The sequence below is a fragment of the Mastomys coucha genome, unplaced genomic scaffold (genome assembly GCF_008632895.1).
Source record: "Mastomys coucha isolate ucsf_1 unplaced genomic scaffold, UCSF_Mcou_1 pScaffold16, whole genome shotgun sequence".
Lineage (NCBI taxonomy): Eukaryota > Metazoa > Chordata > Mammalia > Rodentia > Muridae > Mastomys > Mastomys coucha.
Window position 1 is genome coordinate 92,495,804 of NW_022196898.1, and position 24,240 is coordinate 92,520,043.

A 24,240-nucleotide genomic window follows, 5' to 3' on the forward strand; every position below is an offset into this window, starting at 1 on the left:
AGCACAAAATAAGCAAACTGGTAGCTGCATGAGTTAATGAGGAAAAAACAATCAAGTGGCAATAGGCATACTGCAAGGTCATAGCTGAAGTTGTGGTGATCATTCTCTAAGATAGGTCACAATGAGCACAGTCTTCTTTATACCCAGTGCGGTTCCTCTTCCATTTGGTACCGGGGCCAGCATGTGGGCCAATAGCATACAGCAGCAATGAAGGCGTGTGACTTCTGAGTTCTGATTCATCTAGTTTTGGAAGTCTACAGTCCTCTCTCTCTTGGACACCCCTCTCGCCCTCCTCGTTATTCACTCTGGAGAAACTGGCAGCCATGTTTTGTGAGCGCCCCATAATGCCTGCCACCATGGAGAGATCCTGTGATGAAAAGCTGGAGTCTCTTGCCAAGGCTGCCTGGAAGAACTGATTCTGTGGTCCTTTCAGATGCCTGAAGCCCTGGGAGAGAGCCAGTAGACTGTGATCCAGAACCACACAGCCGACCTCTCTCAGATTCTCGACTCTCCCTCCGTATGACATATAAACATTGCTATAAGCTGCCGGCATAAAGGCAATTTATTACTCACCAATACAGAACCAATAAACAGATGGATTTATTATTGTGCTTTTAATAGTATTCTTTAAAGGTATGCAATTTATAAACATTTGGGGTAGAGTTCTCCCACAGGACATGGGGGATGGTTCAGGAAATGGCCATATCCTGTGTGTGCTGCACATGCTTTTGTTCATATGAAGACTCATGCCTTGACAGGTTGCTGCCAACAACTTCCACCTGCTCAGTGCTGAACTATCTTCCATCTTCGAGCACCAGTGTTTACCATTCAACTCAGAAATGCTATTTTAAAGTGGAGTGCTGATCACTGAACACACTAACAAGCAAGGCAACTTCTCCTGGTGCCAATCACTGTGGGAGCAGAAGACACAGAATGACAAACTAGGACACGGATGACACATTTACAGAGGGAACAGTTTCATATAAACCTGAGTGGGCAGGAGACAACATAGAGGTGACAGTCATCCCAACCACAGGGCGGAGGGAGTTCCAGGGCCTCGAGGTAGGTCTTAGCTTGTTCAGGCAGTGGGAGGCAAGGAATTGTGAGTGAAACACAGTGAAGGAGGAAGAGAGTAATGGCAGGTGAGACTTTGTGGGAAACAGCATAGCCTTCCCCAGTTACCCCAGGCACACATCCTCATTTGTCCTGCTTGAAACTCTCCATTTTAGCCTGTTAGCTTTGGTCAGGAAAGGAGAGTTAATTATATCTATTCTTGTGGGCTTACCTTTTTAGCTTTATGCTATTGTTACTTGGGGTCCAGGACTGAAAGGAAATGTATCTTCTAGCTTTGTGGTTTGCATAAGCCCCAGCGAGGCTCTCTTGGTGCATCTCTGAGTAGTGTTGAGTATAACTCCTGGAAAGGGAAGCATTTGAAAGTTTGAATTCACCTCCTTGAGCATCTGACACCTTTCCTAGTTGTCTAACCACATGGCTATCATGACACGGAGTAAAAGGCAAGAACATGTGTAGGAACTAGCTGTGCTGAGCTCATGGTAGGAGCTGGAGGAGAAGGTTCATGAATAAGTAAAGTTGTTGCAATCAGAGACGCACTTGGGTCAGTGTAATGGCTGGGGGGATATCATTTCACCCATATGATTTTCCCTTTATTTTGTGAATTGCTATGATTTGAATGTGAAATATCAGCTTAAGCTTCATGCATGTTTAAACACTTACTCTCCAGCTGATAGTGGTTTTGAGAGGTTGTGGAAACTCTAGGAGGTGGGACTTAGCCACACCTGTCTGAGAAACCAAGCGATGGATATTACGCTGGGCCAGGATCAGCGAAGGAGAAGATATTTGGGAGAGAAAAGGCCCTGCTAGTCTAGAAAGATCTTTGTTGTTCTCAGTGCAAATTGTACTCAGAAAATGGAGCTGGGTAGTTGTCCGCCTTACCATAAAAGGTCAGGGCAGAAGTAGTAATCCCAGAGCCGTTAAAGATGTCGGAGAGACTCCTAGTATTGACTGGTTTATCATAGATGCCCAAAATCAAAGTTAATGTTGTGCTATGTCAAGCTGAGGAGAGCCATCATAACTGACATGAACTGTGCAGATCAGGGTAGATGACAGTACTGATGAAGTCTAGCTCAGTGGTACTGCAAAAAGCACCCCACGATCCTCAGAGATGCTCCAACTTGACAAAATACATTTTCCTATTTCAAGTATAAACATATTTCAGTGGAAAAGTTTGAATAGTTTGCGCATCTTGTAGATCTCTTTTGTTGTTGCTGCTGCTATTGAAACTTTTCCAAGTAAACGGACACAGTCCTGTGTCTCAGAATCCTTTTGGCTCAGCCTTTTCTGCATCAGATAGACACATGGCCTTCCAAGCCTCCTTAGAACCACTAGTCTTTGTTTCCAAGGTTGTGCATGGTTTTTATTATTTTAAATTAAAATTTTCATCGTTGTGAATATATGTGAGTATGGTTGTATGCATGCCTCAGCACGTGTGTGGAGATCAGAGGACAACTTTAGGGAGTTTAATGGAAAGAGTTCCCCTTTTCCATAGTCTGTTCCAGGGGTCGAAAGCAGGTCACCAGGACTGCAGAGAGTGTGTTTTCAGCTAAGCTGACTGAGCAGCCCAATTGCATTTGTTTTTGGATTGTTGGTGTGTTCAAGAAAGGTTTGTGTAGAACTTCTTGACCCAGCCAGCATACAAGGGAAAGAAACACGTGGAAATTTTATGCTCTAGACTTACTGTATTGCCTGGTTCAGATCTGTTAGCAACAGGGAGCTGTGGCTTCTCGCTGCAGGTGTGATTCGAACCCTCAGGTGTTCTTGGCATATCATACACACACACACACTTGGCATAGCTGCACACACCTGCAGTTGTCCAACTTTCACACTCTTCCTGGAGTTAAGAGTTCTCATTTAAAATATTTAGCTTTGCAGAACAGTAACAATGGAGGTAAGTTGTTTACTGGAAGGCAATGTAGGTATCTAGACCATCTGCTGAGAGGAAAGGATTTCACTGACTGGAGGTGAAGCACTTTCAGGATGTGTGTGGAGTTAGAGAATTGCAGCCAAGATTCCCTGTACAGGTACGCAGGCTAGAAAAGCCCCCACTGTGTGCAACTTAATGACAAGAATGATTTCAAAGTAGCAATGGCTGTACATTACATTCAGAGGTATTTGCAACAACCAGTGGAAGGATGCTTATGTCTGTTTATTATTGGTGACACAATCAGCTTACTCTGCTCATTGTAATGTGATCTGAAGTTGGCATGAATGATTCAAAGAAAGGCTGAATGTCAGTAGTTTCTGAAGATAGAACTGAGGAGGTGCCTCAGCTGGAAGAATGCTGAGCTAATCTGCTCAAGGCCCTGCATAAACCAGCACTCCATAAACCAGCAATGGAAACCCATGCCTGTAATTCAAGCACTGTTCACATAAGAGGACCAAAAGCTCAAGGTTATCCTTGGCTGCATGGAGCATTCGAGGCCAACCTGGGATAAATGAGACCCTGTCTCAACAAAGTTAGTGAAAATAAATATCTCATTTCCCCCTCCATTTATATTTACATGCACATCCAGGGACCCTTGTCAGTCCCTTGGCTTCAATGTAAACTAAAATATTATTCTTGGCCACTTTAACATTTAAAATACTTCCCTTTAAGGGGCTTGTACTTTTATTCCTCCACCCAAATTAGAGCAAACTAAGAATAATAGGTCCTGAAATAAAATATAAGTCAGTTTGAAAAGTTTTACTGCAGATGGAGCTGTGTGAGCGAGCCTGCTCACAGACCCTTTATGGAGCCCGATTCTAACATCTGTGAAGCGTACTGCCTACCCTTCCCCTGCAGTCTTGACCAGAGAGAGCCACTGGCAATGTTCCTCCAGCACATGGATTCTTAGTCTCCTCTCTGTAGACACAATGCATTTGCAATGTGTAATCCTATTTTTTAGCCCAGCAGATGGGTTCCTGTTGGCACCATGGTTCCTTAGGCACTACGGTGTCTGTGGCTTTCCAGTAGCATTAACAGTGTTGAATACCATCCAGAACCAATAGAAGTGGCATCTTGCTGAAAACTGGGGTCAAGCTGTTAGGAGGAATAGAGGAGTAAAAACAGGTCAGATGGGTTCATCTAGAATATTAATGCCCAGAAGTCATGGTTCTGTGAGCATTTGAGATGCAGAAAACAAGATGCTTGCTACCCAGAGCCCACTCCTGATGTGCCCCTAAGGCAGCTGGAACTCCCTGAGATCATAACATAGGAAGTAGACAGTGAGTGCTCTCACAGGTGCCACAGGCTCCTGGGAGCCTTCGTACCAGCTGCTGTCCCTATTGTCCTGGACCATGGTGTGTGTGGCCCCTGTTCTCACATCTTCTGTCTAAACCATGGTGACTGAACAATGGATGTTCTGTGTTTCCCACTCACTTGCTGGTGCCTTGTGTGTCAAGCCACTTCCGGAAGGGAACTTCTCCTCCTCTCTAGTCTCTGACACCTTCCTACCAGCAGGCAGTTCCTGGGAGACAGCTGAGAAGGACATGTGGAGAAGACAGGCATAGGACAAGGTCTCTTCCCCTGCCATGATGAAGAACGCTCAGGAGGGTGGGAGAAGCGAGAGGCAATGGCCGATGAAACACTATGTTCCCAAACACTGGCAGGAAAGCATGTCCCTTCCTTTAGCATTGCTCCATGCCATGGTTAACTAGCTTTTCAGCTCAGCAGTTCAGGAAAGGCGATGAAGTGGACACGGGGTATCTTTTCTTGCTCTTGTGATAATATTAGCAAACAAAATCAACTTAGGCAGAAAAGGGTGGTTTTTAGCTTATAGTTCCAGAGGGATCCAGAACATCACATAGAAGCAGAGATTATAGCAATCAGGGAAGCCATGGCGGCACATGCAAGGAGGCTGGTTGGCTGGCCACACTGCATCCACACTCGAGGAGGAGAGAGACCTAGCACAAGTGGGGTCTCGTGGTAAGCCTCAGGGCCCAACTGCAGAGAGCCACTTCTTACAGCACGGTCCCACCTCCTGAAGTTTCCATACTTTTCCAAAATGGTGCCACCAGCCCTGAACATGTGTTCAAGCACACAAGCCTAGGGGGCATTCCACATTTAAGTTACAATACTTTTCATCTCCATAATACCTCCCATCATGACTCTGGCAGGACAGTGGTATCTTGAATTGAGCATATGAAGGCTAGACTGGGCTCATTCACTCCTCTACCCCAAGCTCAGGATACAAGGCCTGTCACTGACTATAATCACAAATGGCTATTTTTAATATAGACTAGTTTCTAACATATTCCATAGTGTATAATATATTTCCATAGTTCACATTAGCTGGTGAACATTGGTAGTAGAAATTTCACTTGTAAAAATATAGTGGATAGAGGAGCAAAAATAGATTTATGAATTGTGCTTGATTTTTTTTTCTTGTATTGGGCATAGCTAAGATAAACATGGTACCATATGTCTACCATGCGCATTGACTTAACTCACATATTTAGCCAGTATAAAAACATTAATAATGCTATTCCAAGCCACAGAGACACCATCATGAAATTAAGTTCCTTCCAGTCATCACCTTTAAATGCTAAGAAATTGGAATTAATTTCAAAGAGAACATGTCTGGCTGAGGTATTTTAATGATGGGGAAATTACAGAATATTCTATAGAAGGATCAGTTTTATATCAAACTAATGCTCCAAGCAGAACCAAGTTAGACTTTTCACCACCTCTCAAATGGAAAATATTTCTTCCAAAATGTTTTAATTTTAAAAGTTCTTGGGATGTGTGTATATAGAAAACATTTTCTTTTAATTGTAGAGACAGAAGGTTGACCTTTTGACCTGAGATTGTCTTAGTATTTGAAATTGTGTAGCTACAGTTTGAATGGTTGAGAACATGGTTAGAAATTTTTGGGGCTCTGATCTAAAGTGATTCAGGAGGCAGAGTCATACCTCTCAGATCTTCTCCATCCAAAATGTGCTACAGAGCTGACTCCAAAACTTCCTTAAGTTGAACAGGATAAAGAAGATTGGATAAAGCCTAAAGACCTAGAAAGGAGACCAAGACAGGGTAATATTAGGTAATGAGGAAGGATAGGGGTGTAGGCAACAGGGCACACAGAACTTGAAAGAGGGAGGAGGGGAGTGGTGGAGGTGGCGGAAAAGGGGAAACCCACAAACACACTTGGTTCAAAGAATCACAGTGATATAAAACACATATGCTTGGTCTAAAGAAGTCAGAGAGGCTGAACCAGGACGATAGATCAGCTGGCGCAGTGGGCATCACGTGGCACACACATGGGGGCAAGGATAAGGGACCATCATGTGCTGCTGATTCCAGCTAAGACTTTTTGTTGCTGTCTCTATTGTTAACTGTAGACAGTAGCTGTGCTTTTTAGTTCTTTTAGTGACATTGTGACCGGAGAGCCAGCTAACACTTCTGAGTCTATGACAGCTACACAGTGAGGGGGCAGGGTAGACACCTATCGTATCTGAGACCTGAACACTACTGCTTCTGGTCTGTTCACTTGGAGTGTAGGCCGGGTTTTATTTAACTTTCATAACCAGCATCCTGTGTATACTGTATAGTGCCAACTCAGAATGAGGTCACACTTCTTCCTTAAAAATATATTTATATAATAAAGAAACCTTCATGTAAGCAGTTGTCGACTGAAGTATATAGAAATGGAGGCCCCTATGAAATATGGAGTGCTACCACCCAGTCCCTTCTCAGCCATCAGAGGTGGTGTGAAAAGTCTCATCTGGGATTCCAGAGTTAAAAGCCAGGAACTCAGTTGAGACTTGGGAAAGGTTTTTCAAAAACATAACCATCTATGTGAAGTCTTGAAGGCTGTCTTAGTTAGGGTTTTACTGCTGTGAACAGACACCATGTCCAAGCCAAGTCTTATAAAGGACATTTAATTGGAGCTGGCTTACAGGTTCAGAGGTCCAGTCCATTATCAACATGGAACAAGACAGCGTCCAAGCAGACATGGTGCAGGAGGAGCTGAGAGTTCTACATCTTCATCTGAAGGCTGCTAGCAGAATACTGGCTTCCAGGCATCGAGGACAAGGATATTGATGCCCACACTCACAATGAGACACCTACTCCAACAGGGCACACCTTCTAATCGTGCCACTTCCTGAGCTGACCATATAGAAACCATCACAGAGGCGAGTCTAACACAATGAAGAACCAGTCCCCTGAATTTACTAGACACACTTCATTGTTTAGTTTCTGTGCATTGGCTTCACTTGGACTCTGTCATAACAGTGCTTGAAGGACTGGTAGCTTTGTCTCTGGTCAGGCTCCTTGCGACCTGTTCTGAGTGCGGGAGAGGGAAACTCAGAAGAGGGAACAGTCAGCACTCAGCTCGGCTCCTGCAGGAGGCAAAGAGACTAAGAAGAGGGGAGGACATGGGACAGAGCATCTTGGGGGAAGCAGAAGGGACACACAGCTTTAGCTTCAGAAAAGGATCTACTTTTGAGACATCTTTGTGGATATAGGTCCCATGTATGGTATCTGTTTCCACCAGCCATGGCTTCTTTCTCTCTGGAATCAGCAACCTATGCTGGCCCTCCTCTTCATCCTGTCCCTGTGAGATCTCCCTCTGCCATCTCTGTCCTTTCAGTTATGGCAACCCCAAACTGGGCAGAAACAAGATTCTTTAAAATGCTGTTATGAGGCTGAGCAGTGGTGGCACATGCCTTTAATCCCAGCACTTGGGAGGCAGAGGCAAATGTATTTTTGAGTTCAAGGCCAGCCTGGTCTGCAGAGTGAGTTCTAGGACAACCAGGGCTACACAAAGGAACCCTGTCTCAAAAAGCCAAATAAATAAATTTTAAAATGCTCTTATGAAAACTTGTCAATTACACATTTCCATACATCTTTAAAAGCTATTAAAACTATTGATCCAATGTGAATTGTTATAAACTTTATAAATAGTTCAAAGGAACAAGAAAAAAGTGGCAATTTGGTCTTGTGGAAAATTGGCTTCCTTTAGTTGATTTTTGGCTAATTGACTTTGAACTAGACTCGAAGGATTAATACACATTTACTTAGCAGAGTTGGGAAGGACTCATTCTGGGTGTGGAAGACTCAAATCGGAGAAGTAAACAAGAAATAAACATTTTTATTTCTTTATCAAAGGCAGCAGAGCACAAATGCAGAGCATGCAAACAAAATAGGGGAATATTGTAAGCAGTGATTTCATGAACTTTCCTTCTGTGCTAGAGGAAAACCCATGGATGAAAAGCAATTGACAATACATCAGGAGTCAGTGAAGAGTGCTGATTTCCATAGATACCAATCGACGAAATTCTTCATTTCCTCTAGTAAAAACTCATGGTAATGAGAAATAAACCTGCATGATATAATTATGAAGATTTTTTTTTTGTAAAAAACCAACTACATAAACAAGGCTGTGCCTATTACTAAAGGCTGCATATGTGTTCACTAAAATGAGGACCAAGGCACAAAAATAAGTATTTAGAGCATCTCATTGTGAGCTTCCTCAGAGCATCTCATTGTGAGCTTCCTCAGAGCATCTCTCATTGTGAGCGTCCTCAGAGCGTCTCATTGTGAGCTTCCAGGCCTCTGGTGGGATTGGCATTCTGCACCCCTATGGCATTAACATTTGATGTGGTTGTTCCTGCCAGAAGTGACATATGGCTCTGGTAAGACTTTGTCTCGGCGTGGAGACCCCTACTGTTCCCTGCTATGATAGTTACAGAAGCGTATGTTGAGATGGTATCTACAAACTTCTGACTCCTGAGGGACCTCGATGAACACTCATGAGTCTGGGCTGACTATGGATTTGAGGGAGAAAGAAGCCAGCCTATCTACTAGACTTGGGTAGGAGATCTCCGAGGAGTTCTGTACTGCCTCAAAGTATTGATTGTACTGAAGCCCATGCTCAGCTAGGATGAAGGGTAATTTATATTCCCTAGGCATGGTAGGAGGCTCTCAAAAGTCAGGCATAAAAATAGGATGATTATAGACAATATATTATGATAATAGTTATTTTAAACCTATAAATTACCCATGAAGTGTTCCATCCAACATTTCCAGGCCAAGTGCAGGGGATTAAAGCAGCAGAGCATGCACCCACACTTAGCACCCACACTTAGCACTCCGTACTCTATGCACACTGACTGGCTGGTGGCTGCACAACCTTCTGTCCTACTGGTTAGGGGTTGCTCTTGATAAAGGACACTAGGATGGGGCAATCAGCAATGCAAATGAGATGCAAAATAAATTAGATGTGAAGAATGGGAAAACAGAAAGTCTTAAGACATCTCCTAGGTCAGGCCAGTGGAGCAGAGATGTCATAGACCAGGTGGCTTGTAAACAGCAGAGATGGAGTTCTCTGCTTTTTCCAGAAATTCAGGATCTGCGTACCTCATGGTGAGGTGCTGCTTGGGGTTCCCTGTGGAGCTTCAGATGGCTGACTCCTCACTGTCTGGGACAGCGAGTGCTTTTCTGATTCATAAGGACACTGTTGTCATTCATGAAGTCTCTACCTTGATGACCATTAAACCCTAATTACCTTCTGAAGACTCCACGCCCCCAGGGCTGTCCTGGAGGGGAGAATATAGTTTCAGTGTAAATTTTGGGCAGCCACAATGTTCAGTCTATAGCAGATTAAGAAGCCAGAAAACAGGGCTGGAGGGTTGGCTCAGTGGTTGTGAGTACATGCATACCCACCTGGGCATTTCACCTATTCTGCTGGCACCCACTTCTGGCATCTGCACACACATAGACATATATACATACACATATACATAAATTAAAATATACACATATAAATTAAAATATATAGTACATACATACATACATACATACATACATACGAATAAAAACACTTAGAAGTTCAGCCAGCTGGTAATAGCACACACCTTTAAAGCCAGCACTCAGGAGGAATAGGTAGGCAGTCTTTGAGTTGGAGGCCAGCTTTGTCTATCTTTAGAGTGACTTTTAGTACAGCCAAGGCTACAGAGAGAAATCCTGTCTTAACAAACAAACAAACAAATAAAACAACAACAACAAAACATTTAAAAGTGTTAAAACTAAGAAGTGATAGAAAATAATTGGGATCAATAACACAGTTATGTAGCCAGATGTAAAACAAATAATAGTGAATGGTTTTCATACAAATAGCAAGAAATTAGCATCTGACCTATGCCACTATGGTGGCACACACCTTTAATTCCAGCACTCAGGAGGCAGAGGCAGTGAGATCTCTGAGTTCAAGGCCAGTTGGGATGCATAATGAGTCCCAGGCTGGCTAAGGCTTCAGAGTGAGAGTCCATCCAAAAACCAAAGCAAATCAAACACAGAGAAGAGAAGGAACATTAAAACTTGGCTCAGGGATAAAGTAAATGGAGGCACATGCCACGTGTCTAGATAAAGTCTAGGTAATAACAGCTCCTAAACTATTCGGTACCACACAGTGGAAAGCCACAACTGCAGAGCCGACGGGCTCGTCTGTGCTAACTATGGAAAGTGAACAATAAGTGGTATGAAGTAGGGGCATACTAGAGATGTGATTATTTAACTGCAACGCGACAGCAAAGTAGCAATAAAGCATTCTCTCAGAGACAGGTAGGCTGGTCAAGCTTTAAAAAAAAAACCCTGTTGCTGAAACTACGGAGTCTCCAGTAGACCGACTGAACATGGCCACCCTCTGAGGTTCCTTCTCCCTGTGGTGACTTGAATGGTACTAAAAACACACCAACAGAATATGGGAAGTATTTGAAGACACTGAGCTGAAGGCAACAAAGGACCACGGAGAGAAACAAAATAAGCAAGCGGAGGCTGTCACTGTCGCAGCTTGCAATCCCAGTTCCTGTACGAAGGGTTGTGAGGGGAAATTCAGGTGAGTGTGGTGACCAGATAAACTAGGGACAAGTCCAGTCAGACAAGGAGAGGCTGAGGTAAACCAAATATCCTGCCTCTACATTCAGAAATGGATTTCCCTTTAATGCCCCCCCAAAAATGTGGGGGGGGGGAGAAGAAATGGACACTTTTACCACTTCAAATAGCTGTGTTAGATAGTCTAACATCCAAAAAAGGCAACAGTGAAGGGCGTACAGACCAAAGCCACTTTCTCAGACAGCAAGATCACCTGCCTAGGAATTCACAATCTACATCATTGTGATCTTAAAAATCCTTGGTAGAATTAGTAAATACAACAGGGCCACAGAGTTCAGGGTTCATGAACAAAGACAATTTTTGGATATAATAGAAAAAAAGTAGCCAGAATGTGTTGACTGCTTCACCATGGCGGTGGGACCTGGGAGAGTGGAGCCTTAAAACGAGGTGGAGTCAAGTCTCATGCATAGCCAACTTTATTCAGAGCATCAGGCAATTTATACTCTGAGAGTTACGAAGAGTCACGTGAGTAAAGCGTACAATGGCAAGGCCAGGCTGCACACGGGGAACCAGCCTTATGCAGCCAAGCCACATTTTCCCCATAGAGGCATGTAAACAAGCAACAGTAGCCAGATGTAGTGTAATCTGAGGTGAACTCACTCCTATCCGCCATACCTGGCAGGGGCACGAAAGCATAATCCAAGAACAATTTCGTGTTTGTGAAGAAGCTGGGGTCCCAAGACTCTTGGTTTCCTGGAGTTTTTCTCTCAAGAGCTCAGAATTCTCCTCATATGACTCTCTTCTTGGACCATATTCTGACAGGATCATATTTTAAATTATCATTTACAACAGTGGTGTGAGCTTTCCCGGAATGAATCTAGCGAGGCTACAGAAATCCTGCTGTTTATCGTTGAAAAAACAAAACAAAACAAAAGAACAGCTAATGGAGTAAATACATCTAGACGAGGGACCCAGGGACTTCTGCCCCTCCAGATAGATCCATACAGCTTTAGTGTAATCTCAAGCACAGCACAGGAGTCCATTTTCCCATACAAGTTTCTTCCCGTAGGCATACATATTAGAAATGATATGATGTCATGTGATTATCAATGCTATAGAGAGAAAAGAGATTTCAAAGTAGTTCATATAATTAAAAAATAAAAATAGAACTACTAAAGGCAAGGCTTGTGTTCCATCCCGTAAAGGGTTACTTGGTGCTAAGGAGTCACTGCCAGTGTCTTAGGTGGGAACATGGCAGGTGAGATAATAACCGACTATGGAAAGACTTCTCATAAGTTTTAAAATCAAAGAGATAAATTTTGGTTAAGTGGAAATCTATGTATGCGGTGTGGCTTGACCTAGTGTAAAGTACCCTTGAGGCAAGTTTTGAAAACCACTGGCAGAACTGGATTCAGACTGAGCAAGCACATCTGTGTATGCGGTGTGGTTTGACCTAGTATAAAGTACCCTTGAGGCAAGTTTTGAAAACCACTGGCACAACTGGATTCAGACTGAGTACATCTGTGTATGCAGTGTGACTTGACCTAGTATAAAGTACCCTTGAAATCTGTGTATGCGGTGTGACTTGACCTAGTATAAAGTACCCTTGAGATCTGTGTATGCGATGTGGCTTGACCTAGTGTAAAGTACCCTTGAGGCAAGTTTTGAAAACCACTGGCACAACTGGACTCAGACAGAGTACATCTGTGTATGCAGTGTGACTTGACCTAGTGTAAAGTACCCTTGAGGCATGTTTGGAAAACCACTGGCAGAACTGCATTCAGACTGAGCACAGTTTTGGAAAGAGGATGAAATAATTCTAGAATTATAAACAGCAGACAGATTCAACCGGTCTCTCTTCCTTCATGAAGCATGTGCTTTGGAAGTGCTTTTTTGAGTTTAAACCAACTGAGGGAAATAACAAACCTTGGTGTCTTATGGCTTGAAGATTTGGTTTCCATTCAGTTCACATACAGCCTAGAACATTCATAATGGGAAACCGATCCATTTTTGACTGCTTGCCAGTCTATTACTTAAATTCATGCTTTATGTCACTCTTTTCAGAGACACTTCTGGAATTAGGCATGACTCTTCTGTTCCTGGAAATGACTCTGTTTTATTTCATTTTATTTAATGGTATTATTTCTGTTTTATTCTGCTAAACCTGTAATGAGAATATTGGAAAGCTCACATCTCTAAGAGTTCATCAAGATGGGGTGAATTCAGTAATGTTACCAAGGGTAAGCAAAACCAGTGAACTCCAAAAGTCTGGAACTAGTGTCTTAAAAAAACAACAGATATCAATACTCAGAAGGAAGAGAGCTAAGAACAGCAGGGCACTGCAGTCAGAGACAGCTGGTGTTCTCCGTCCTACTGTGACCATGACCCTGGCTTATACCGGGGAGACCAGAGGGACTCTGGCTCTGAGAAATTAGCTCTACATCCCTCTTACAGTTCAGCAAATAGCATCTGACCTTGGGTGTCGATGATTCTGGGGAGACATCTCTGTGGGGTCTTGTCATGGTAGTATTTCCGATAAAACATCTGAGATAAGCTGGGTGCTCTTCTGTCTACACTGCTCTGACAATGTTGAATCCAGCTGTGTTCTTTCCACTTCCAAATGTTCATCCCCTAGCAGGTTGCAATAAACTGATTTCTTCAACTAAGAAACCCACCAAAATTGCTATCATCTAGGGGTAGGCCAAGCCAATGTATTGCTTTGTTGTTTTAAAGGCAACTCCAAGCACAGGGGGTTACAAGCTTTAGAAACTTATTTATACTTCATTTAACTATCTAAAGGTGGGTCTTGGGGTCATTCTTCACAGAATCATCCAAGGACCAAGGCTGATGGGGAACCTCGGCCATCTCCTACATATGGCTTTCCTCTCTGGGTCTAAGGAGTTGCTGCAGCTGTTTTCTACTGCCTTGTATCCACATTCCAGGCCACAGAGAACACACGGCATAGAAGCAACTTCTTCATGAGGGACATGAAATCGAAGCTGTGGCATCTGTTTTTGAGCCACCAGAAGTCTCTTTGCCTGTAGCCCAGTGGTTCTCAACCTTCCTAATCCTGCAACATTTAAATCTAGTCTCTCGTGTTGTGTTGGCCGCAGCCATAAAATAGCTTGTGTTGCTACTCCATAGCTGTAATCTGGCTACCATTATGAATTGTAATGTAAATATCTGTGTTTTCAGACATGAGGTAATGCCTGCTAAAGGGTCATTTGACACCAGGGAGTTGCGACCCACAGGTTGAGAACCACAACTGTAGCCTGTCATCAGACAGCCAATTTCTCAAAATAAGTATATGTGAGGGGTGGGTGCTATCTTTACGTAGATCAGTGTGGTTTTCAGTCTCTCCTTCTAAGTAGCAATGTGGTAGGGAGAGAGACAGAGCTATTTTGACCCTCTTGGTAGAAAAGGAATACCTTGATTTTAAAATATACCAACATCTCTATTCACTGTGATGATGCTGCTCAGTGTAGACACATGGAATTGTACTTATAGAAGTAAAGATAGTGGACCTGTCTGCTGTTCTTCCAGGATGGATGGACACAGAACAGATCGTTAGGAGTGGACTATTTAATTGATAACTGCTTCAAGGAAGTAGAGTGTGGATATGTGACTATATATACAGCAAGGACTTTGACCAAGGCTGTAGAGACCGCGAATGCCTTTTATACTTAAAGGAACATTTAAGTATCAAAAGAATCACAGACAGATTTGAACAAATGAAGTTATCCCTGCTTATTGACAGATTGTTTATTTTAGGCCTTCTTATTTTTCTCACTGTGTTATGTTATACTGATTTTACTTATGTTTAGTTACATTAGGACTTTTGTCCTTTAAAATACTATTCACTTCTGTAACAGTCATTCATTTGCTTGTTTTAAGTATTAATAAGTACAAAAATGTATAGAGCCCCAATTCTTTCTTACATTTCTAACATCCATAGCTCTCCAATAAGAAACTGTTGTTGGTGGTTTTATATTTATCTTTGATAAGGTTTTGTATTTAATCAAGGTGTGGTACATGCTTATAATAATCCCAGTATCTGGGAAGCTCAGGCAGGAGAACTGCCTCAAGTTTAGGCCAGCCAGGACTACAGAGTGTGTTCATAACAAAAACAAACAAACAAAAAAAGAACTAGTGTTTACATAAAAAGTAATAAGGTGAATGGGATGGTCTTTGTTGGCTCTTAAAATTAAAGAGAATAGCAAGCTATAAACTTTACTGTCATTCACATTCTCTGTTCAGTGTTGCATGCAAGCTCCTATGAGCTCAGGTCGATGCCTGGCTGTATGCTCTGTTATGCTTTCTCCTTGGCTGTCTCTGTGGCAGTACCTTATTGACCACGGAAGCTTGACAAAAATATTTCCTTCAGTGCTCTTTTTTTTTTGGCTGGGATTTCTTGAATTCTTTTTATTTCTATTCTAAATGAAATTGAAAATCCCTTGATCTAGCTCTAGAAGAAAAACTTAAAGTTTATTATTGATTAAATCAAACTAACTTTCATAAATGGAAACATATAGCCAACATCTATATGATGCTGAGTCTTCTCATAAAAAATATACTTCCATATGCTCACTAATCCTTCCTTTATCTTTTAGAATGTTTTGATTTTCTTTTTGTAACATATTATAATTACGATATTTGACATGGTCAATAGAGCCTAAGCTCTTTATTTAGAGTAGGACCTGATCTTCCATTATATTTTCAACAATATTAATTATATGTAGGGAGTTCTCTGCATCAATTCTGTATCTTGCTAGCTTGCTGTAGTTTTTGTTTGTAGTACTATAGCCTGGTCTTCTTGAGTTTTCTAGATGATTCAACGTGTTCTGGATATGTTGGTAGCCTTTACCACTCTGTTAACTTTTACATTTCTAGTCTCTTTGTCTTATATAGTTGTACTGTCTAATACTCTCTGGTATAATGTTAGGCTATAATGATAATAGGAACTTTCATGACTTGTCTCTGAATAGGGATGCTCTCCATCCCTATTCAGGATATTTCATTCCTGAAATATCACACTGATTTGGGAACTAAAATAAATGTAGCATAAGAACAAGATCTTACAAGATCTTGCAGGGTTCCCTCATTAATGCTTTCCCCTGTTGTTTTGGCTAAGGAAAATGGGCAAAGGTGACAGGAACTCTTTGATGAATTTCTATCTTCTATGTAAATTGTGTGTGTGTGTGTATGTGTATGTGTGTGTGTGTGTGTGTGTGTATGCGTGTATATGTGTGTGTGCACATGTGTATGTGTGTGTATGTGCATGTGTATGTGCTTGTGTGTGCTCGTGCATGCATGCACATGCATACTCACACACACATATAAAATGAATGCTATTTTTTGTCTGTTCTGGAAATTGAACCTAGGGCCTAGAACATGCTCAGGTCAGCTTTAATAGTCCCTAGAAAGAAAATATTCCATTTTTGTAAGAATCTTTCCCCAACCTGTATTTTGTTTTTTGTCTATTACTTCTGGTTTTATTAGCAACTTTCCATTTTTTCCTTGATGAAGCTGGCTAGCATTTCAGCTGCTTAACTGACACCTTTCAGGGGATCACTCACATTTATGCTTTCACTCAGATCTTTTATCTCCATTTTCTTTCTTTGGGCCTTGCTTATTTTGTTTTGTTTATTTTCTAACTTCTTAAGTAGAATGTTGAATTCATTTCTCCTTGCTCTTTGAGGTTTACAGTCAAACACTGAAGGTGATGGTTTGCTCTTAGAATTTTTTAGCTGTCCATAGTTTTCTGAATGTCAATTTTTAGGTGTTTAGTGGTTTTCATTTTTACTCTTAGATGTGAAGAGTTTGTAAGGGAGACAGTTTTCATCAAGAGACACTGGCTTTTGTTTTCTGTTTTTATTCTGGCTTCTAGTATTTCACAATAAGCAGAGAATGTTATCCAAATAACTTCTGTTTTTGCAATGTATCAAGGAAAGATCAAAAAATGCTCTGAATATTTCACAAACATTTAAATAGGATGTTGTTTTCTGCTTGAGGGCATGTCCTAAGAAAGGCAAATAAAGTTTTCTTCTACTAGTAAATATCACTTCCTTTTTGTTTCTCTTTTACTAAGAGGGTAGAAATAATTCTAGTTGTATTTAATGTGTCTAATCTTTGGTGTTGTAAAGTTCCTTTCTGTGATTAATTTTAGTTCTACTTTCTATGCCAGGAGATTTTAATTTTCGATCTATATCTCTCCTCTCCCTTTCTTCCTTTCTCCTCATTCCTTCTTTTCCTCTCTTCCATCCTTCCTATCTTATGAATATGCTAATATTCCATTATTCAGCTGGCCACTCAGAAACACATTATTTTAGGATATAAATCTTGAAGATAATATATAGTAGGTTTAATAATATGATGTGAAATCCTTCTATATTTTACTTAAGCCTGCCTACACTTATCAATTTGACTAACAATTGTGTTTGATTTTTATTTCATTCTCTAGTGCTGTATTTTATGAATTTGTAGATTATTTTAAGCCTGATTTATATGTAAACCCTAACGTCTCTTCTTTTTCGTATATGATTCTGCAGATAGTAAGAATCTTATTCTTATTTTTTAAAAGTATAGTTTTAACATTCTCAGTTCTTCATGAGTCTATATTAGTACAGAGTCTCCAGATGAATAAAACTATTACAATAGTGTGATGGTTTCCATATGCTTGGCCCAGGGAGTGGCACTATTAGGAGGTGTGGCCTTGTTGGAGTAATGTGTCACTGTGGGTGTGGGCTATAAGACCCTCACCCTAGCTACCTGGAAGTTAGTCTTCCACTAGCAGCCTTCAGATGACGGTTTAGAACTCTTGGCTCCTCCTGCACTGTGTCTCTCTGGAAGCTTCCATGTTCCTGCCTTGAAGGTACTGGACTGAACATCTGAATCTGTAAGCCAGGCCCAATTAAATGTTGTCTTTTATAAGACTTGTCTTGGTCATGGTGTCTGTTCACAGTAGTAAAACCCCTAACTAAGACAAATTGGTAGGAGATTAACAGAGGTAGACAAAAGTAGATAGATCATGAGGCTCACAAGATTATGGGTTTTACAAAGTTCCAAGAACTTTGGTGGGAAAGAGTAGCTCTGATCACCCAGTTCTAGTCTAAGTTAGAAAGCCCAGAGCCAGGAGACACTGGTGTGAGTTCCAGCTTGAGAATAAAGACTAATAACCAAGACAGATGGTTTACAGTCTCATTCAGACTGAATCCAGACTCAAAGTAGAAAACCAATATCTTAGCTCTACGTTATACAGGCAGAAGAAAGAGGAGGGAAGAAAGGAAGGGGGAGGGGAGAAAGAGAAAGAGAGAGAGAGAGAGAGAGAGAGAGAGAGAGAGAGAGAGAAAGCGAGTGCTTATTTAGTCTTCTCTTATTTGTTCCATTCAAACTTCAGAGTAGATGAGGAGATTAGGTCCTTCGGTGGTGTTCTTTTCTCCTTAGTAGCTCCTAACTCAAATACTGTTAAATTTAAATTAATATTTAAATACTGTGGTATAAGATCAAACATTTTTGGTCAAGAGAATAAAACAGAATGAAATAAAAATACTTGATGTTTGTATCTCCTTACTTTGTTACAAATAAGTTTATATTTGACACAAAAATCTGTGTTGAAGTGATTTGCATCCTATCCACAGAAAAGTCAGGAACTACTTAAGGCAAGGACAGCACGTGCTTCTGCTGCTGGTCATGTGACTGCAGCAGGTCATGTGACTGCTGCTGGTCACGTGACTGCAGCAGGTCTGGGTGTGTGTGTGTGTGGGGGGGTGTTTTCATTTCCTAGTCTCTATTCCCTCCAGCTTTGGCAAGGATCTCTGCTGCCTACAGGTCTTTACCAGAAGTGAACCAACTCTTTTAAAGAGAAGGACACATTTGGATCAGATTGGTGCAGACTTAATTCCATTTTCGTCATAGGAACACTGAGGGATGTCCCAGACTTCTGGATCTCTGTTATGAAGTAACAGTTAAGACTCCTCTAAGTGGTCAAGATCAATAAGCCTGTGAGTAAGGATAGTGTCCCATTCCTGGCCCATTGATTAGGGATGTGAGGAACCTCAGATTGCCAGATAGGCAACTTAGCTTTCAGTTCATTTTAGTCATCGGTTTTTTGTTTTTGTTTTTGTTTTAATCGGACAGAAGCTTTCTTCTTCCCTCGAGCCATTACTATAAGGCCCTCAGAACATAAGGTTGTGAACATATGAAGAGAAGTTTTTGCCCGTGAATTCCTGGAGGCAAGAAAGTATGTTACTGCTCCTATTTCCTCTTGAAGTCTGGCTCATTAGTCATGGCTATAAGAGAAACTCCACCATGTACTGGACATCAGTTTAGAACATACATAGTCCTTTGGATAACATTGCCCCATCAAGCAAAGTGTTGCTGTGCAGCTGGTGCTAAGCCATTCTGTGAAGGGAGTACTTTAAGATGGCAGAGGGCATGCCAAGGTCAGTGAATTCCCTGAGTGGGGGCCGTTGCCACACTTCTTTGGTTGTGGAGTGAGTCCTTTAATGAGAAGCAGTGTTTCATGGAATATCATAAGGCATTCTTTGAGCCATGGATGGTAGCTTGGCAGAAACACTGCATCTAAGAGAAGAGAATTCACATCCATGATGGAGGAAATTTGACATAATCAACTTGCCACTTGAAAGCTGGTTGACTGCTCTAAGCAGCATCCATTTCGGGACCCAGCCTTGGTCTGTGCTGCCAAGCAGAATGAAAGAGTACTCCGTACAGCTTGCGTGAGGGAAGTCAGTTGCTAAGTCTATGCATAACCACCATCCTTACTACCAACATGTTCTGGATTTTGTTGGTCAAAGACAGGGGTGGAAGTGCAAAGAAAGTGACAAGTTCCCAGGTATCAGGATACTCATGTCCCTCTCTGGTGATGTCACCCTCAGTGGGCATCCATATAGAAAATAAACATTTTCATTCTAAACATGTTTCCAGGTGGACATTTTGGTTCAGTCAGAGATCGAACAGTCAGCATACGTTTTCCTCCAGATTTCTTCCTTGCCAAATTGCTACTATACTCCCTCCAAGACCTGATCATCTGATTAAGCCGTGGCTACAGCCCACATTGTAGAATGCAATCAGACATCTGGCCATCCTCTTCTTAAGCAAAGGCCATATGGGGATGTGTTGTCCAAACAGCTGCCCGGGAGGATTTCTCTTCAGGATTGTTTTTCTGGGATGTCCCTGAAGGTTCTGCAATGCTGCAGCTGTCCCCTCTTGGGTGGTTCAAGCATGTCAGAACACCTGTGAGGGAGGAGGGAGGTGGGGCTCTTTTCTTCCTCTGCCTGTGAATAATAGAGAACTTCTCTTGAGAGGTGAGAAGAAAAGCTGCAGCCCTGTGGAGGGCAGCCGCTGCCAGCTTCATTTGACTTATGGGCGTGATTCTTCCACTTAGTACAAATTTTCCATTGTGTTCTCGTTGTCACTTTTACCGTCATAGCCATATGTAATATTCTTGGTTACTTACATATTTAGACACACTGGGTCCTATGTATGAAAAAACACAAAACTAGGATTTTTCTTTTTCTATCTTGTCATCTAGTTTTAGAGTTTACCTTGGTTTTGTGAAGTATAAATATGGTGTTATTGAAGGTGTCATTTTAAACAATATTTTTTTATTCCAGCTCCATGGCTGTTACTTTGAACCTTCCAGGTTCTTTCTCATTCTCCTAATTTTTTTTTAAAATGATATAGCCTCTGCCTTCTTAGGGTATAAAAACATATATAACATAAACAGTTTTGTGTCTCTCCGATATCTAGATTCTTTTAGTTTTCGTACAAACTGCATTAGCATCGTGTGCTCAGTCTCTTGTTGATGGACTTATGAGATCAGCTTGCAGCTATTCAGTCCCATACCTGCCTTCAGGAAAACCGAACACAAACATCAGGAAAGAATAAACCCCCCAAAGCCCAAGAATTATTCAAAAAGAAAGACATGCTAAAGTATTTTTCTGGCAGTAATCCTTTTCATTTGGCCTTTCCTCTTCTCTTTCCAACTTAAAAAAAAAAAGTAAATCAAGAAATCAAAAAGCAACTATCTTTAAATCCACGTTGAATCCACATATGGTCTGAAAATATTTGAGAGCCAGCCATGTGTAAGAAAATGCAGATGCTTAGCCCTTTTTTGTTGACAGTATCACCATTATTAACTCTGTTTGATGATAACACATCACACAGCGCTCTAGAATTGATATCTTCTCTTTCAGAGCTCAAGGTTCCAGAGATAGCCCATGACTCACTGGTCCCCAGTAATCATTAGGAGAACCCCATTGCTTCCTGTTAAGTCTGATTCCATGTCTCACCTCCAGATCTGTGAACTAAAGGTCTGTAAACACTGAGTGAGTCCAGGGAACTGATCTTATTAGTGCTGATGTCCAGATGATGAGAACACTTCAGAAGGAAGTCATCAGTTTATCTGTCCCCTCCCGGATAGGTAACTTCAACTTCCTTGGTTCTCAAAATGTGACGAATACTCTTCTCTTAGATTCACAGATTCTATTTTATTTGGACATAAGGGCTAAAGAGCAATTCAGGACAAAGTAGTTTGTAAGTGGTAACTAAGAAAAGTGGCATTATTTAGTGTTCTATGGTGGCAGAGAGAAGAAGAGACCAAATAAGCTACTTATTGAATTGGCATTAGACAAAGTGGAGGAGAACACAAGGAAGTATTCTAAAACTGTGCTTAGTATTTATTCAGCTCCATCCTGTGAGGTACAACTGTCCAAGTCTCCATCAATTCATGCACTGCTGGCAAGCATGGTTTGACATTTGACCTATACACCTGGCTTAGAAAGAATATCAATGTCAGGGGTGTTCTTGGACTTGCTTTCTTGAATGACATTTTATCAACACATTGACACCAGCTGTGGCTACAGAAAAACATTCAAAGCAGCATATTTAAGTGCTTTAAGTCATACTGAATAGAGGTTTTTTATTGAGTCTAATAAAATTATTACCAAATGGGACATTTGAGAGCAAGGGAAACTTTTGAACACATTTTAAAGTGCAGTGATGTTGAAAAACTTATGTATGCATTTTGAATTTTTGTGATTTCCTATGCTTGGTTTTGATCAATACATCTTTGAAACTTTGACTCAGATTTTCAAAACTTGCTAGAAGTATTATTCGGATGAACCTGATAATTGGATGAAATTTTGTTGTGTACCTCAGGCTATCTTCAAACTTAAAATGAAGCTCAGGCTGGCCTCTAATTTGTGATCCTCCTGCCTCAGCCTCCCAAGTGCTGGGTTTACAGGGTTGTGACTTCTGGCCCAGCTGAAAGTGTTCTGGACAGTTTGCTCTACAGCGATTGGGCCTTGAGGTTCAGAGGAAGTGCCCTCTAGTGGACAGCCCTTTGCTCTGTTAAACGTGGTTTGAACTCTGGTCTTAGAAAGGCGATTTTCAGAAGTCCAGCCTTTCCTTCCACTTTAGAGTGCATGTGAAGGGGAGTGAGTGTAAACCACAAAGTCTTCTCCTCCTTAAGGCTCCAGAGGCTTTTCTTAGTCCCAAGAAATTCCCCCAGTCCACACATGGCTCTGATAAAGACAACTCAAAGTAATCAGTCAGCGGTTTTCTGGACTAACCAACCTAGATAAGAATGTTTTGATAGCACTGCATTTGCTTTGATGAGTCAGGGTAAAAAAACAAGAAAACCACTGGACCTGCACCACACCACGGAACCTTACAGCAATTCTATGACGTAAGCGGGGTCCCTCTCACTGAGCAGGTAACCAGTGCACAGAGCATTCACGCAGCTTGTTGGAGTCTATCCACAAAGCTTCTATGTTCTTAATCATAGCTGCTTCAAATTCTCTCATCTAAGCATGCTATCTATTTTATTAACATTGGCTTTGTAACATTGTCATATGGCAGAAGTTCATCATTTTTTTTTCAAAAATTTAAGCACAATAAATATTTAAGCTAACACATATGGAGAATATTGACATTTGGAAAACAAATGTCGACTTCTAGGCTCTTGTTGATATTTCATTTGAACTCTTCTTCTGACGCTGCCTGCATACTAATACAACTAACGTTGGAGATATAAGGACTTTGATCATTTAAAAAACTGTAGAGGGACTCTGGAGAGGTGGCTCAGTGAGTATAGGGGCTGTGCAGGGATGTAAAGTAAATGAGTACAATTAATGGAGGAAAAAATGTAGATGAGGAGAGATGGCTCAGTAGTCAAGAATACTTCTTGCTGAAGACCTGGGTTCAGTTCTCTCCACATACATGGTGGCTCATAGCAGTCTGTGATTCCAATTCTAGGGACCCAGGGCCCTTTTCTGGCCTCCAGAGGTACCAGGTATGCATATGTCATATATATACACATGCAGACTTTTGTATACATAAAAATTAATATATCTTTAAATAAATAAATAAATAAATAAATGAAGGAAGGAAGGAAGAAAGAAAGAAGGGAAGAAAGAAAGGCATACCTGAAATTGTACACTTTTAAGATTGTACTATACTTATATCTTAAGCTCCCCCTCGACAGTCTGAAGATGAACTACAGTACTAAGAACACATAGCCCAGGGTTCTGCTGCACCATTCATGTGTTAGGCAGTAGACATTTGAAAAGAAAATCAGTGCTGTTTAATGTCTTAGTTAAAGTTCTATTGCTGTGAAGAGATACCTGACCACAGAAACTCTTATAAAGGAAAGCCTTTAGCTGGGACTTGTTCACAGGTTCAGAGGTTCAGTGTATGCGATCATGGTGGGGAGCATGGTGGCACATGGGAGACATGGTGCTGGGGAAGGAGCTGAGATGTCTAAAGCAGGATTTGCAGGCGCAGGAACAGAGAGACACACACTTGGCCTGGCTTTAGCATCTGAAAGCCCAAAGCCCACCCCCCAGTGACATATCTCCTCCAGCAAGGCTACCCCTACTCAAACAAGGCCACACATTGTAATCCCTGTCAAATAGTGGCTCTCACTAATGACCAAGCATTCAAATCTATATCTATGGGGGCCATTCCTGCTCAATGCACCACATTCAGCATGCAGTACGCTCAAACACTCAGTATGTTTGCCACCTGCAAAAATCACTAATTAGACATGTCTATACTAATTATAATATACTAATTATACATTATATACATGGTATTTACTTATACCATGCTTCTCACCTCGATCAAATACACATCCATCACCCTGAGTGGTTCCATCCTGTGCCCTGTTAAGGATCTAGTGGTCTGCTTCCTGACATCCCAAAGTTGTCTGTCCTAGAATTTCACATGCATGGGATCAGTAGTACACATTCATCATGCCAGGCTGCTTAGACACAGTATACTCTTTTGAGATTCTCCATATTGTGACATAGCTCAGTGCTTCATTCTACTGT

General features: G+C 41.5%; 1 long non-coding RNA gene across 2 annotated transcripts; it reads right to left on the reverse strand.

Moving 5' to 3' along the window:
• Positions 1–595: 595 nt before the first annotated feature.
• Positions 596–24,192, reverse strand: LOC116093899. Of its 2 annotated transcripts, XR_004119880.1 has the most exons (5): positions 24,026–24,192; positions 11,564–11,788; positions 5,968–6,063; positions 1,286–1,414; positions 596–911 (listed from the first exon to the last, which is right to left on the reverse strand). It is a non-coding gene; the product is annotated as an uncharacterized LOC116093899 (long non-coding RNA). The 2 variants fall into 2 exon arrangements; XR_004119879.1 differs by lacking the exon at positions 11,564–11,788.
• Positions 24,193–24,240: the final 48 nt, after the last annotated feature.